This window comes from Vespa velutina, chromosome 24, assembly GCF_912470025.1.
Source record: "Vespa velutina chromosome 24, iVesVel2.1, whole genome shotgun sequence".
Classification (NCBI taxonomy): Eukaryota; Metazoa; Arthropoda; class Insecta; order Hymenoptera; family Vespidae; genus Vespa; species Vespa velutina.
The window spans coordinates 392,501-405,000 of record NC_062211.1 but is presented as its reverse complement, the minus strand read 5'-3'; the positions used below and the strand labels follow the sequence as shown (position 1 = coordinate 405,000).

The window sequence follows — 12,500 nt, the reverse complement described above, 5'->3', positions numbered from 1 at the left end:
CATTACAATTTCAATTAGACTTTTGATATTTTCTATTTATATTTATTACGATATTAATTAAATTTAAGGAGCAATTTAGATGCTGTAGGAGATTAATTGTAATATTAAGTTTCCATGAACTTCATCGGTATTAATTTCTTGTAGTTATTTTTTTTCTTTTTTCTTTTTTTTTTTTTTTTTTCGTTTACTCGAATGATAAGTGCCTCGGATCGGATCGGATAGGGTCGGATCGGATCTGATCTGATCTGATCGGGAAAGACGAGAAAATGAATGGTTTCTCTCTCGCAAAAGTTTCATACCTAATAATAAATTCAAAGCGAGCACGTGCCTCGGATTATTCGAATCGATCACCCTGTCCCCTCCCTCCCACCCTCTCTCTCTCTCTCTCTCTCTCTCTCTCTCTCTCTCTCTTTTCCTCTTTTCCTATCTCTCTCATATCCTTTATCGATTCTATTCTAACCACGCGTGCGACGCGCTTAAGGCCCAATTTTTGTTTCCTTTTTTTTTTTTTTTTTTTTTTTTTTTTTTCGCCCTAACCAATACGGAGCAGGCTGCGTGTATTTCTGATTTCGGTTGAATTATTAAAAGTCCGCAGTAGGATTCCCAAGTAGTCGTGCCCGAGAAATAGAGAGAAAGAAAGAGAAAGAGGATGATTGCAATCACGTCGGCTCGTAAAGTGATCGCCAACGCATTTCGTGCGCCACACTGAATCTTGATTCGTTTCGCATCCGGACTTTCTCTCTCTCTCTCTCTCTCTCTCTCTCTCTCTCTCTTTATCTCTCTCTCTCTCTCTCTCTCTCTCTCTCTTTCTTTCTCTCTTGCGACGTAGTGGATTACTAAATCGTGCCGGGGCACTTTGAAATTCATTGTTTTGCGCGGTTTACTCCAACAATGCTCGAGAAAGGAACGTGGAAAATAGAAAATTCGTTTTCCATCCTTATTCTCTCTCTCTTTTTCTCTTTCACTCTCTCTTTCTTTCTCTCTCTCTTTTTCTCTTTCTCTCTCTCTCTCTCTCTCTCTCTCTCTCTCTTTCTTTTTTTCTCTTCTTTTTCTCCGTACTTACACTCTGTGTATATGCGCGCGCGATCTCATTCGAGATAGAGAGAGAGAGAGAGAGAGAGAGAGGAGAGAGAGAGAGAGAGAGAGAGAGAGAGGAAGAACGAAAGATACTTAGCATTTTAACCTCGAAGCAATTGTTACGTTTTTCAAGAGAGATATTTCCTACTTACCCCTCTTTTTTTTCAGGTCAAACCCTATCAATGTTTTAATTAAATATAGAATAAAAACAAGAAAGAGAGAGAGAGAGAGAGAGAGAGAGTGAGAGTGGGGTGGGGGAAGATAAGGAGTGTACGTATGATAAAAAAAGAATCAGAGAATCGAAATCTATTTAAAATTTAAGTTTAAAACGTATCGCTTTTGACTTACCGAATTCACCCCCTTCTCGGAAGTTAACTCACGGCTTGAAAAACAGGTCAAACTTCTCCCACTTGTTCAAAAGTTTCGACGGACGAAGTAGCGAACGGGTCTGTGCGAGCGAGCGAGCAAGCGAGTGAACGAACGAGAAAGAGAGAGAGAGCGCGCGCGAGAGAGAGAGAGAGAGAGATAGAGAGAAAGAGAGAGAGAGAGAGAGAACAGTATATCCATCCAAAAAGTTGGCGAAACTTCTTCGCGAGCGGTTTCCTTACAAGATTTCTTGATTTCAGTAAGAAACTTCTTAGTATAGCGTATACTTTTTTGGGTAAAACGAGTTGCTGATCGGTGAAGAGGAAATCGAATGTCGTGTACGAATCGACGCTTAACTCTTCCTTTCTCTTTGCCTCCCTCTCTCTCTCTCTCTCTCTCTCTCTCCTTTTCGTTTAAAAGGACTCCATCTATTTCGACCTGGAAGAAGCGAATCGATAAAGGTGAGCCCGATTAGTAATTTGCTACACGAGTTACGTTGTACAAAGTAAACGACCCAGAATATCTACTCATTTTCCATAACTTCTAAATTCAAGTTGGAATTGAATATCGTCAAAAATTTTTTCACCAGGCAACATTGTTTGCTCAGTAATAACCAGTAAACACAAGTAATCTACAAGGGGGAAGCATGTGACTTTGATATAAAACGATTTTTCATCCAACACTTAATTTTGGAGTTGTGTACATCTTAGCTGTCTTATCCTTTGTATATATGTTATATCCTTTGTATATGTATATATATATATATATATACATACATATATACACATACATACGCATAGCACAGACACTCACGAAGAACAGCGTCAGCTCCTTCATTCGAGCTTCACTCGCGTTGGTAAAATATGCAAATCTCTCGGACGATTTTGATTAACTCACGAGCTCGTGCACAGAATATACTATCGTGTTATAGCTGCTCTTTCCGCGATATCATCCCTCCTAGTACCATCGACCCGATCGAACTTTAACCTTTCCCTCTTTTAGGGTTCTACATCGAATCCAACATGATATTAGATATATACGAGAAACATCAAAAATAATGACTGCATCTACGTGTGCATCTTTTTCATCCTTTCTTTTCTCTTTCTTTCCTTTCTGATCCAGGTTGAGTAAAAAAAAAAAAACAAAAAAAAAAAAAAACACAAAAAAAAAAAGAAGAAAAAGAAAAAAAAGGAAAAGAAAAAAGAAAAAACATGAAATACTGCTGTAATACAAGAATATCTCGTTAAATCTGTCGTGTTCTTTATCGGATAACTCGGAGAGATTATTTGACCCTTGTCCTTTTCCACGATCTGTTTCATTCCCCTTTCTTAACATTCTCTCTCTCTCTCTCTCTTTCTCCCCCTTTCTCTCTCTCTCTCTCTCTCTCTAGGTCTCTCGTTCCCTCGTCGAGCGGTTCACTTGCACTGTAAACATTTGCACAACTTTCGCTTCACTTCACATTTGCTCTAACCCAAACGTCTCTCTCTCTCTCTCTCTCTCTCTCTCTCTCTCTCTCTCTCTCTCTCTCTGCCCCTTTCCCCTCTCTCTCCCTCTTCCCTCAATGATGGGTACTGGGTGAGAGTTAGCCTACCACGTAAACTACGTAATTGTTTACTCTGCACTTAGCAAGAATTTACACTAACACATCGTAGCCTTTACCATCGTCGTGGCTGCTTTCCCAGATCGTCTCAGTGGGATCCTTTTCGACAATTTTGCACGATTAACGCCGATTACCTTGATCTATAAGAATATCGATAGAATTATTTATGGGGAATGGAAGTCAAACGAAGGCACGTTTCTCGAATTTCCAAACTCTCGAGGATCGATGATTACGACGACCCATTTTTCGTTCCTTCCCACCGTTCCTTCGTCTTGTTTTCTTCTTTCCATTACCCTCCCCACGTTCCTTGTGATCCAATCGAATCGATTTATATTTTATTTTTTCTCTCTTTTTTCCCTCTCTCTCTCTCTCTCTCTCTCTCTCTCTCTCGACGAATTCGTTTCGAGTCATTCTTGGAGTTTTGTAATCCATCCCAAAGGTAATACCTTTCTGGGTGGAACGTTCTTACGTTAGAAGTTACTCGATGATGGCGTAAAGCGTCCGCAAATTTAGTACGACTTGGCAGCTCGAGAATTAGCGTATATCACGATATAACATGTAAACGAGCCGTCACAAACAGAGTAGTTGGGGAAGGATGTGAAATGAAATTTACTCGCAAAAGGTATCTTGGTATAAGGTAGACAGCTAAGGAACGTTAAAAGAGGGACGAGAGAATGACTGGTAGAATGAGAAAGAGTGAAGAAGAGAGAAAGAGAGGGTAAATAGACCGGGAAACATAGAACATACTAACTCTCTGAATTGGAACAGTTAAATTATACTTGTATGATTCATTAGTGTTTCACTCTATGAAACAATAAGTGAATTATCATGTATATATATACATACATACATACATACATACATATATATATATGTATGTATGTATGTATGTATGTATGTATGTATGTATGTATGTATGTATGTATGTATGTATGTATGTATGTATGTATGTATATATGTATTACGTGGGCGAGTCGAAGTGCAGAGTCGGTTATACTACACTTCTCCCATTCATCCAATTCGTGCTGCGATTTTCTCTTGGTAACTACTAATGCCAGAGCTTCATCCTCCCTATCGCTGCATACGACGTAGACTTTCTTCCCGTAATACGTAAGAAATTCAATTAGGTTGTACCTAAAAAATTACATCTTTGTTTTGTAAAATAATAATGTAGACTACAAAATACGTACATTATATGTAGAATATTTTTCATAAGCCCATCTGAAAGATACAGATTAATTAACTCTCTTGGGATAACTTATTCGATTCATTCTTTATTTTCATTATAATATCGTATAATGAAAATGCTGGTTTTTTTATTCTCATTGATTGCATTTAATTTTGTGTACGAACGAGATACAAAGTTAGAAAATAATTTCTATCATACTTTTATATAAAATCACATTATTTGGAATATGAATGGATTAAAAATTTTCAATAATAAATAATCAAAAATTAATGCAAAAATAATTTACTGCGTATACGTGATGTGAAACATTTCAGATTTTACAAATTTCAATTTTACTCGATCACAATTCAGCGACCGAGACAATACGAATTATTCTGACAATTGACATATAAAGATACATATCTCAGATAACTATAGATAAATGAAGGTACAAATTCTATTTACAAATATTTACTTGTTTTAAATCGTGCTCAAAATTGGTCTGGAATATTTCTATTCACTTTAACTGTACAAACAAGGTTTAATCTGAAAGCTGGGAAAAATTACTTAGCGTAATTTTTTTCATAGATATCGATTTGTTACGAGGGAATATATGTCACCTATGTAACTAAAACAATTTCAATCTTTTGATGTTAGAGTAGGTATGCTAATAGGATTAATAGTTAGTCGACAGATTAATCGCATCTGTTATAGAAATGCCGCACATAATCGCGCATAATGGTTATTTAACATTTATTTGTTTTAAATTGTACTCATAATTGATACTTTGAGTGTCCTACATACCAACAAATGCACAACTAGGATTAATAATGATTTTATTGATAAAGATATTATAATTAAGGTATTACAACTCTTTACTCATTTTTTGGTTTAATCAAGGCTTTTACTCTTTGTTCTGTGTTGCTCTTCTCGTTACTTTCTATTGGTCCATTCAAGAGTTGGTCCACTTAGGACCTTTTTATCGTTATTCCTCGTGTGGTCCACTAAAGACTATCCTGTATTGTTTTTTTTTTTCACGTACATCTCGTAACCTTTAACATCCTTATTCTACCTTCGGTAATTTTTATCACTCTTTGACCTTTTTGTTATTTCGTTATTTATCTCACTTACACTGCAATTTCATTTCATTTAAGCTACCAATATTTCAACCTCCCCTTCTCTCTCTCTCTCTCTCTCTCTCTCTGTCTCTTTTGTAAACAAATGCAATCCTTCATAAAGGATTATGCTCTTCTGTTCGACTGTCGATCAATTTATCTCACACACACAGACACACACACACACATACACACACACACATAATTAACTAACGTTAAAATTTTCCATCTTTTTATTCAACTACCGGTCGATTTATTATCTCATCCACATATACACACATAGCTAACTAACTCTAGAACCTTCCGTCCCTTATTTAAATGTATCTCGTACACACACACACACACACACACACACACACACACACACATACATACATACGACAAACTAGCATTAGAACGTTCCATCTTACTGATATTTTTTTCTTTTTTTTTAATCTTTTAGCTACGACTGGACTTTCCGCAGTATTATATCTCTGTACGACATGTTTTTACGCAGACTGCGCGTAAATTGTGGATGACATTTTTTATTATGACATTAGATAGGAATGGAATTATAAATGAATAAGTTAAAGTTTATTTATACATTTTCATATAAAGAATTGAAAAAATTCTCGCGACGTTAGAAATTATGCGAATTTAATTCGAAGTTATACCTGTGTAATGTAGAACTGCCATTGGATTCAAACTTTGAACAACTTTGAACTGAATTGATTAAAATAATTTGCCCGTTGTATGATTCGTGAATTTTTTTTTTTTTCTTTTTTTTTTTTATAAGGACAAAATAATAATAAATAATGGTGTATTGCTCGAAAAAAAAAAAAAATGATTTGCGCGATGGCCACTGATAGTGGCCTTTTTATCGTTCGAAAAGCATAAAATATGCCAAAGCCATTATAATAGCAATCACAAGCTAAAAAGCATTAAACATTTGAAAAAGCTTCGTGTTGTATAAATCGATTTACGTGTCTATTATTATCCGTGGAAAAGAGATAAGCATGCATGGTTGATGCTCCCTCCTGAGTATGGTTGAAACGTGACGGACAAGGCGCGGATCGAAACTCCTGTACACCTCGCCGCCTACCGAGTTCAATCGGATTGATAATATTCCTGGAAGCATATTATTGGCCCACAATCCGTCGATGACTTCGAAATCGCATATCGTACAATTGGAACCAAATTTCGCATTTAAGAGGAATCGCCGTGATCGTCGTCGCCACTGCTACATAACGAGGGCATTCAAAGCATCGAGAGATTATCGTTTCCAATCCGTGGAAGCCAATCGTCGCGTCCACTCATTATGCTCAATAACGTTACGTTCTCGTCTACATAATTCTCGTCAAACGGAAGTTGAAAAAAAAATGAAACAAAAGTTAGTCGAATGAATCGCTAATATCCTTGCGACATTAGAAATTAGTCGAATTTAATCCCAGTTATATCTGTATGGTGTAGAGAACATCATTAGGCCAATTTTCAATTCGATTAAAATAATTCGCCCGTTGCATGATTCGTGAATTTTGTTTTGTTTTCTTTTTTGAGTTTTTTTTTTTTTTTTTTTTTTTTTTTTTTTTTTATATATAACGACAAAATTGAACATGTATACCTTTAAACCTACCGATTATTGTTTTCGAGATTTCAAAGTATATACAATAATTTTGTTTTAGAGTTCAAATTATTTATTTTGTATAAATGAAATGCACAATTGGGATTAGATTAACGATATTAATGGTCGTCGAGATTTGTGCATTTGAAGAGTAATGTTAGACAATAGAAAATGACATACTCTTTTTTTTCTTTGAATTAGTTCTTACATACGATGTAAGACTTTGCGCCTCGATCGATCGATGATACTTTTGTTCTTTTTTTTTTTTTTCTTTTTTTTTTCTTTTTTTCTTTTTTCCTCTTCGAAATGAAAAAAAGAGAGACAATTTCAAGAGCGAGATCGATGAACGAATACACGATCGGACTTTAATGAAGAAGGCAAATATACGTAGGGAAAAATATCTTTCCTTTTACCTTCTTCTTTTACGTTTCTTTTTCTTCCCCCTTTTTTTTTTTTTCTTTTTTACCTTTTTTTTCATAGGTTTTTTGTTTCTCTTTTTTTCCTTTCTTCTTCTTATTCCTCTTCTCCTGCTTTTCGAAACTGTGCAGATGCGTACAATCGTCTCCATGCCCTTCACGTGCTGCGAAGTCCAGCGTGGAAAGAAATAAAGAAAGAAAGAAAGGAAATGGTTCGTGAGCTGGAATGCTGATGCTTGGATTGGTTGTTCATCGAATTCGTATTCGTGCTTTCTCTATCTCTCTTTCTCTGTCTCTCCCTCTTCCTCTCTCTTTTCTTTTTTTTTCTCTTCCATTCCTCTCCGTAGAGACTACTCGATTTCTCCTCTCCTTCGTGTGTCCTTCCCGGTAATTATTGACCGGAGAAAGGCTGTAATTAGGGGATGGACCTGAGCTGCATCTCGGCCTACCCTTTTCTCCAAGGCCCAATACGAATTTATCTAATTTAACGTTTTAGCTAGACAACACACTATTACATATACATACATAGTCGAATAGATATTTACGTATTTACGTGTACATACATACATACGTACATACATATGTACATACAATCGATAAAACGAGGCTAGAACGTCGTGTATTTCCAGTTTACTAATTTGCTGTACCTACGTAGTTGGTAAAACAAATAAGGGTTAGGTAGGTGGAAATTTACATTGCCATTACGCCGTCGTATGCGGTGTTTGGAAACACGTTCGGTGCACTCACGAAGAATGATAGTCTCGTTTGAATCGGCCGAGTGACCTTTACGACGATAAACAGATCTTCGTGAAAGCGTGATTAGCGAATTGAAGGATGTAATTTATTTCTATAGAATTTTCCAAATTGATATATTTATGAGAGAGGAGTGTTATATACTGTTCTTAGATTAGACCGATATGGTAGAGCTTATCGTAGTCGTTGGTAAAGTTTATAATCATTTTGTTTAAACGATTAATCATGCGCCTGTATTAATTATCTCTTAGGTTATTTTAAATCGTATTAAAATATTCTAGATAGATAAGAATGAACGTTTTAGCCTATCAAAAACTCTCATAATTAGGACGCGTCGAAGATATCTTTATAACGTTAAAATTCAGACATCGTTGGTACGAAAAGGACGTTCTCAAAGTCGCGATAAAGAGGAAAGAGAAAATGAAAATTAACGAGATTTCAAAACTCCTAACGATGGACTGACTCTGTCGGCGTGTCGAGCCAAGCCGAGTAGACTCGAGCCGAGCCCGAAAATTATACGGCGCCGCCTTTTGTTTCGGTCCTTACATAAATTAGGGATAATCTTCTTAGTTTCCCGTGCAGAGACTTAACTTCTATTCTCGATCATCGTCGCGCGAGAGAAAGAGAGAGAGAGAGAGAGAGAGAGAGAGAGAGAGAGAGAGAGAGAGAGAGAGAGAGAGAGAGAGAGCTTTCAAGTTTCCATTCGAAGAATTACTATACTGTGTTCCACCAGGTGTTACTCAAGAATACTTTTGATAAATATTTTTTTATCGATAATTAAATCAATCCAAACGTATACGTTTAAATTAATTTATTTATAATAAAATATCATTCGTTCTTTCTTCGTGGGAAAAGATTTTAAATAAATAAAGTCGTTAAAATAATTAAAGGACTTCGTATAGAAAATAAAAATCCATACCTATCTTAAACCAGCGTTCGTTGCAATTTTGTGACATTTATTAAAGGATCAAAAAGGATACGATAGAAATCGAAGAAAGTAAAACGATCGAAAAATTAAAGGAAGCAACGGGAAAGTCTCGGCCGAGTGACTTCGCCGTGGTATCGTTCGAAAAAGTTTTAATAAGTATCGAGTCTTGAAAGTAACGGGAATGGCAGTAGGATGGGTGGGTGGGTGGTGCCTCGAGAAAGAGAGAAAAAGAGAATACACCAACCACATTTTTCCCTTCGAGGGGGAGAGAGTCACCCTCGACGTTGAACTTCTTGCGAATGGCCCCGACATTAGACCTTCCTTTATCGATATCGCGAGGGAGTATGATGAACATCAAGAAACGTTAGAAAAGAAAAAGGTGTAGAAGGAGAACCATGCGAATAACGTAAAGTCGATAATATAAATGACATCGAGTTGTCGACATACCCATCGCGATATAAAATATAATATACAATACTATTAAAAGAAAATCTTTCGAGTCATTTATCTCGATATCATTGTGAATGAAAACTTGCTAACTATAGTAGTATAATTCTATCTTTCGTTCTTGATACGTATTTTGAGATACAAAAAACGAAACCATATCTATCGTTCCTTACAAAAATCGTGTATATATATATATATATATATATATATATATATATATATATATATATATATATTAGAGTTACCGAAAAGAAATCTATTATTCTAAGTACTGGCATTTGAACTTAATTTGTGTCCAGACGGAGTGATGGAATAAGCATCATAGTAAGTTATTATTCTTTCGTAGTTCTATCGTTTAACTTTATTATTCGTGCAATAAACTTTATTTTATTGTTAAAGATAAAATGTTCGAACTTACAGGAAATAATAATGCTCACGTCAGACATTTTACAATGAAGGTTTTTAATCCCATTAAGGTTAGTAAAACAATTAATGAACTTTATGATCAGGTTGCAACATATGATCAGGTGTTAACATATGTATATTGATATCGAAAATTTAAATCAGGCATTAAAGATTTATAAGAGATGTCTCTAAATCCAGACGATCTTGAAATTTCAATGATAATATTCTGAAATCCTTCTTTTGAATCAAATCCATGATTAATCATCGAAGAATTATCAAAGAGACTTGAAACACCTTGGTCCAAAGTGCAAGAATACTTAAAACTTACGTCGGGAAGGTAAATAGAATGGATATTTAGGTGCCGCATGAATTATATTGCGCCCCCTTGCACAATTAAAATGATTTGAGAGAAAATACAAAAGCTAAATTGGAAGACTTTACCGCATTCTTCATATTCATCGACTCTTCGGACTATTATCTCTTCGGAATAATGAAACACAATTTAAGGAACAAACGATTTCGTATATTGAACGAAATAAAAAATCACATGAATCACGTGTTTTTTCAAAACTAGTGTCAAAAAAAAAAGGGCATAAAATAATAAAAAAAAAAAAAAAGAAGAAAAAAAAAAAGAAAAAGAAAATGGTTGGGAAATAACGAAGGAAAATTTTACATTTTTTTATAATAAATTCTGCAACAAAAATTAAGTAAAACTGAGCTTTTATATTGTTCTACAAAGTAATAGCGTTCAAAAAGTCCGGATATAGATTCTTGCTTAAAATATACGTATATATATATATATATATATATATATATATAGAAAGTCGAATTAGGTTGAACGAATCGTTCCGATTCGATTGAAATTTTAATTTGAGGAATTAGACAAAAATCGCACATTGAAATTTAACGAGACTTCCTTCTTAACTCCGCTAAGAAAAAAAAAGAAAGAAAAAAAAATCTATTATATCTCGTGTTTATTTTCGATGCAATTTTTCAATCAAAATTGTTTCCCCACTAATTCATTTCATTAACAATCGGATCTTACCGTTTAAAAGGTTATTCTTCCTTGAAAAATCTGTAAATTCGATGCACCAAGCGAATATAAAAAAAATGAAAAAGAAAGAGAGAGAGAGAGAGAGAGAGAGGGGGGGGGAGAGAGAGAGACAGAGAGATGATACAATTTAATACGTTTTACACATGGCAAAAGTATTATTTATCAGATCGATTGAAAGGATAGAATTATCGAAAGCGATGCGTCTGTCATTCTTAGTTAAACGTTCATCGATGCAACGGCACATTAAAAGGTTACTGCTCGTAAATATCGACACGCACGCACACACAATACAAGCCGGTTGACAGGTAAATATTGGGTGTCGCGTCAAAATTAGCTGCCGCCGAATCGAAACTAGCAGGAAATCTAATTCGAAAAAGATCGTTGTTTCACTTCCAATTTTGCAGGTCGCGCGGGTTGGTTTTGTTTTTTTTTTTTTCTCTTTTTTTTTTTTTTTTTTTTTTTTTTCCTTTTTTTTTTGTTGACCGACTCGTTCGAAATTTTTCTGTACAAGATGGCATGGCAATGGGAAAATATCGTGGATGGAGAGGCATTAATTTAAACGAATTTGATTGGATCCCGAAAAATCATATCCTATACTATGAGAAATAAGCTGTCGATCGTTTGTCGTCGTCGTCATCGTCTCTCTCTCTCTCTCTTTCTCTCTCTCTCTATCTGTCTATCTGTCTATCTATCTATCTATCTATCATTTTCTCACGAATAACATAGTACGCTTCTATATCTTGTCTGTTTTTTCTTTTCCTTTTTTCTTTTTCTTTTTTTTTTTTCTTTTCTCCTTTTAACGAAAGAATTATGTTTCCAGTAAGATATATATATCATATCTTTGACTGAACAAAATTTAAGTGTTTCTATTTGAACGATTCCATGTCTTACAGGATCGATTTAATAAAACGTTAAAAGCTGTTTCCTTTTTTCTTTTCTTTTTTTTCTTTTTTTTCTTTTTCCTTGCAGTCATTAAAAGATAGTAATTTGGATTTTCTTTTTTTCGATTTCTTTTTTTCGATTTCTTTTTTTGTTTTTTTTTTTTTTTTTTTTTTAATAAAATGGAACGCGAGAAGAAAGTTTTTTTCCAATAAAAAAAAAAAGAAAAAAAAAAGAAAAAAAGAAAAACTGCGGGTTGCTCGAGTATTCGTTGACCAAAAGATCCTCTTATAAGTAGTGAAAAAAATGTTCATTGAAACGAACGAGCAGCAATCGAAAATCGTACCCACACTTCATTGATTTCTCTCGGTTCGAACTTTTTTCAAGAGAAAATTATACTCGGGTTATAAAACGTTCGTCCAAATGCGAACAATTTAGAATTTCTTTAAATGAATTACATAACGTGTAACTCTCTTTCTCTCTCTCTCTCTCTCTCTCTCTTCCCCTCTCGCGAGACGACTCGGAAAAATTCTCTTCTTTGTGCGAAGCATCGAAACGACATCCAATTAAGCGCTCTACCGGCCGTATAATGCGGAGCTACATATATATATATATATATACATATATACATACATATGTACGGGGGATTGATTATTTAAAAAAAAAAAAAAAAAAAAAAAAAAAAAAAAAAA

The 12,500-nt window shown here is 34.8% G+C and overlaps 1 protein-coding gene across 10 annotated transcripts in view; it reads left to right on the top strand.

Moving 5' to 3' along the window:
- The window catches only part of LOC124957032, a 271,790-nt gene that overhangs the window by 144,738 nt on the left and 114,552 nt on the right, over nt 1-12,500 (top strand). Inside the window, exon 1 of one of the 10 annotated variants that reach the window (XM_047513627.1) lies at nt 1,883-1,904. The exons of the other annotated variants lie outside the window; for them this stretch is intronic. The gene's annotated coding sequence lies outside the window, so the exon portion shown is untranslated. Of the gene's footprint in view, nt 1-1,882; nt 1,905-12,500 lie in introns of those variants that run through there. 10 annotated transcript variants of the gene reach the window in all.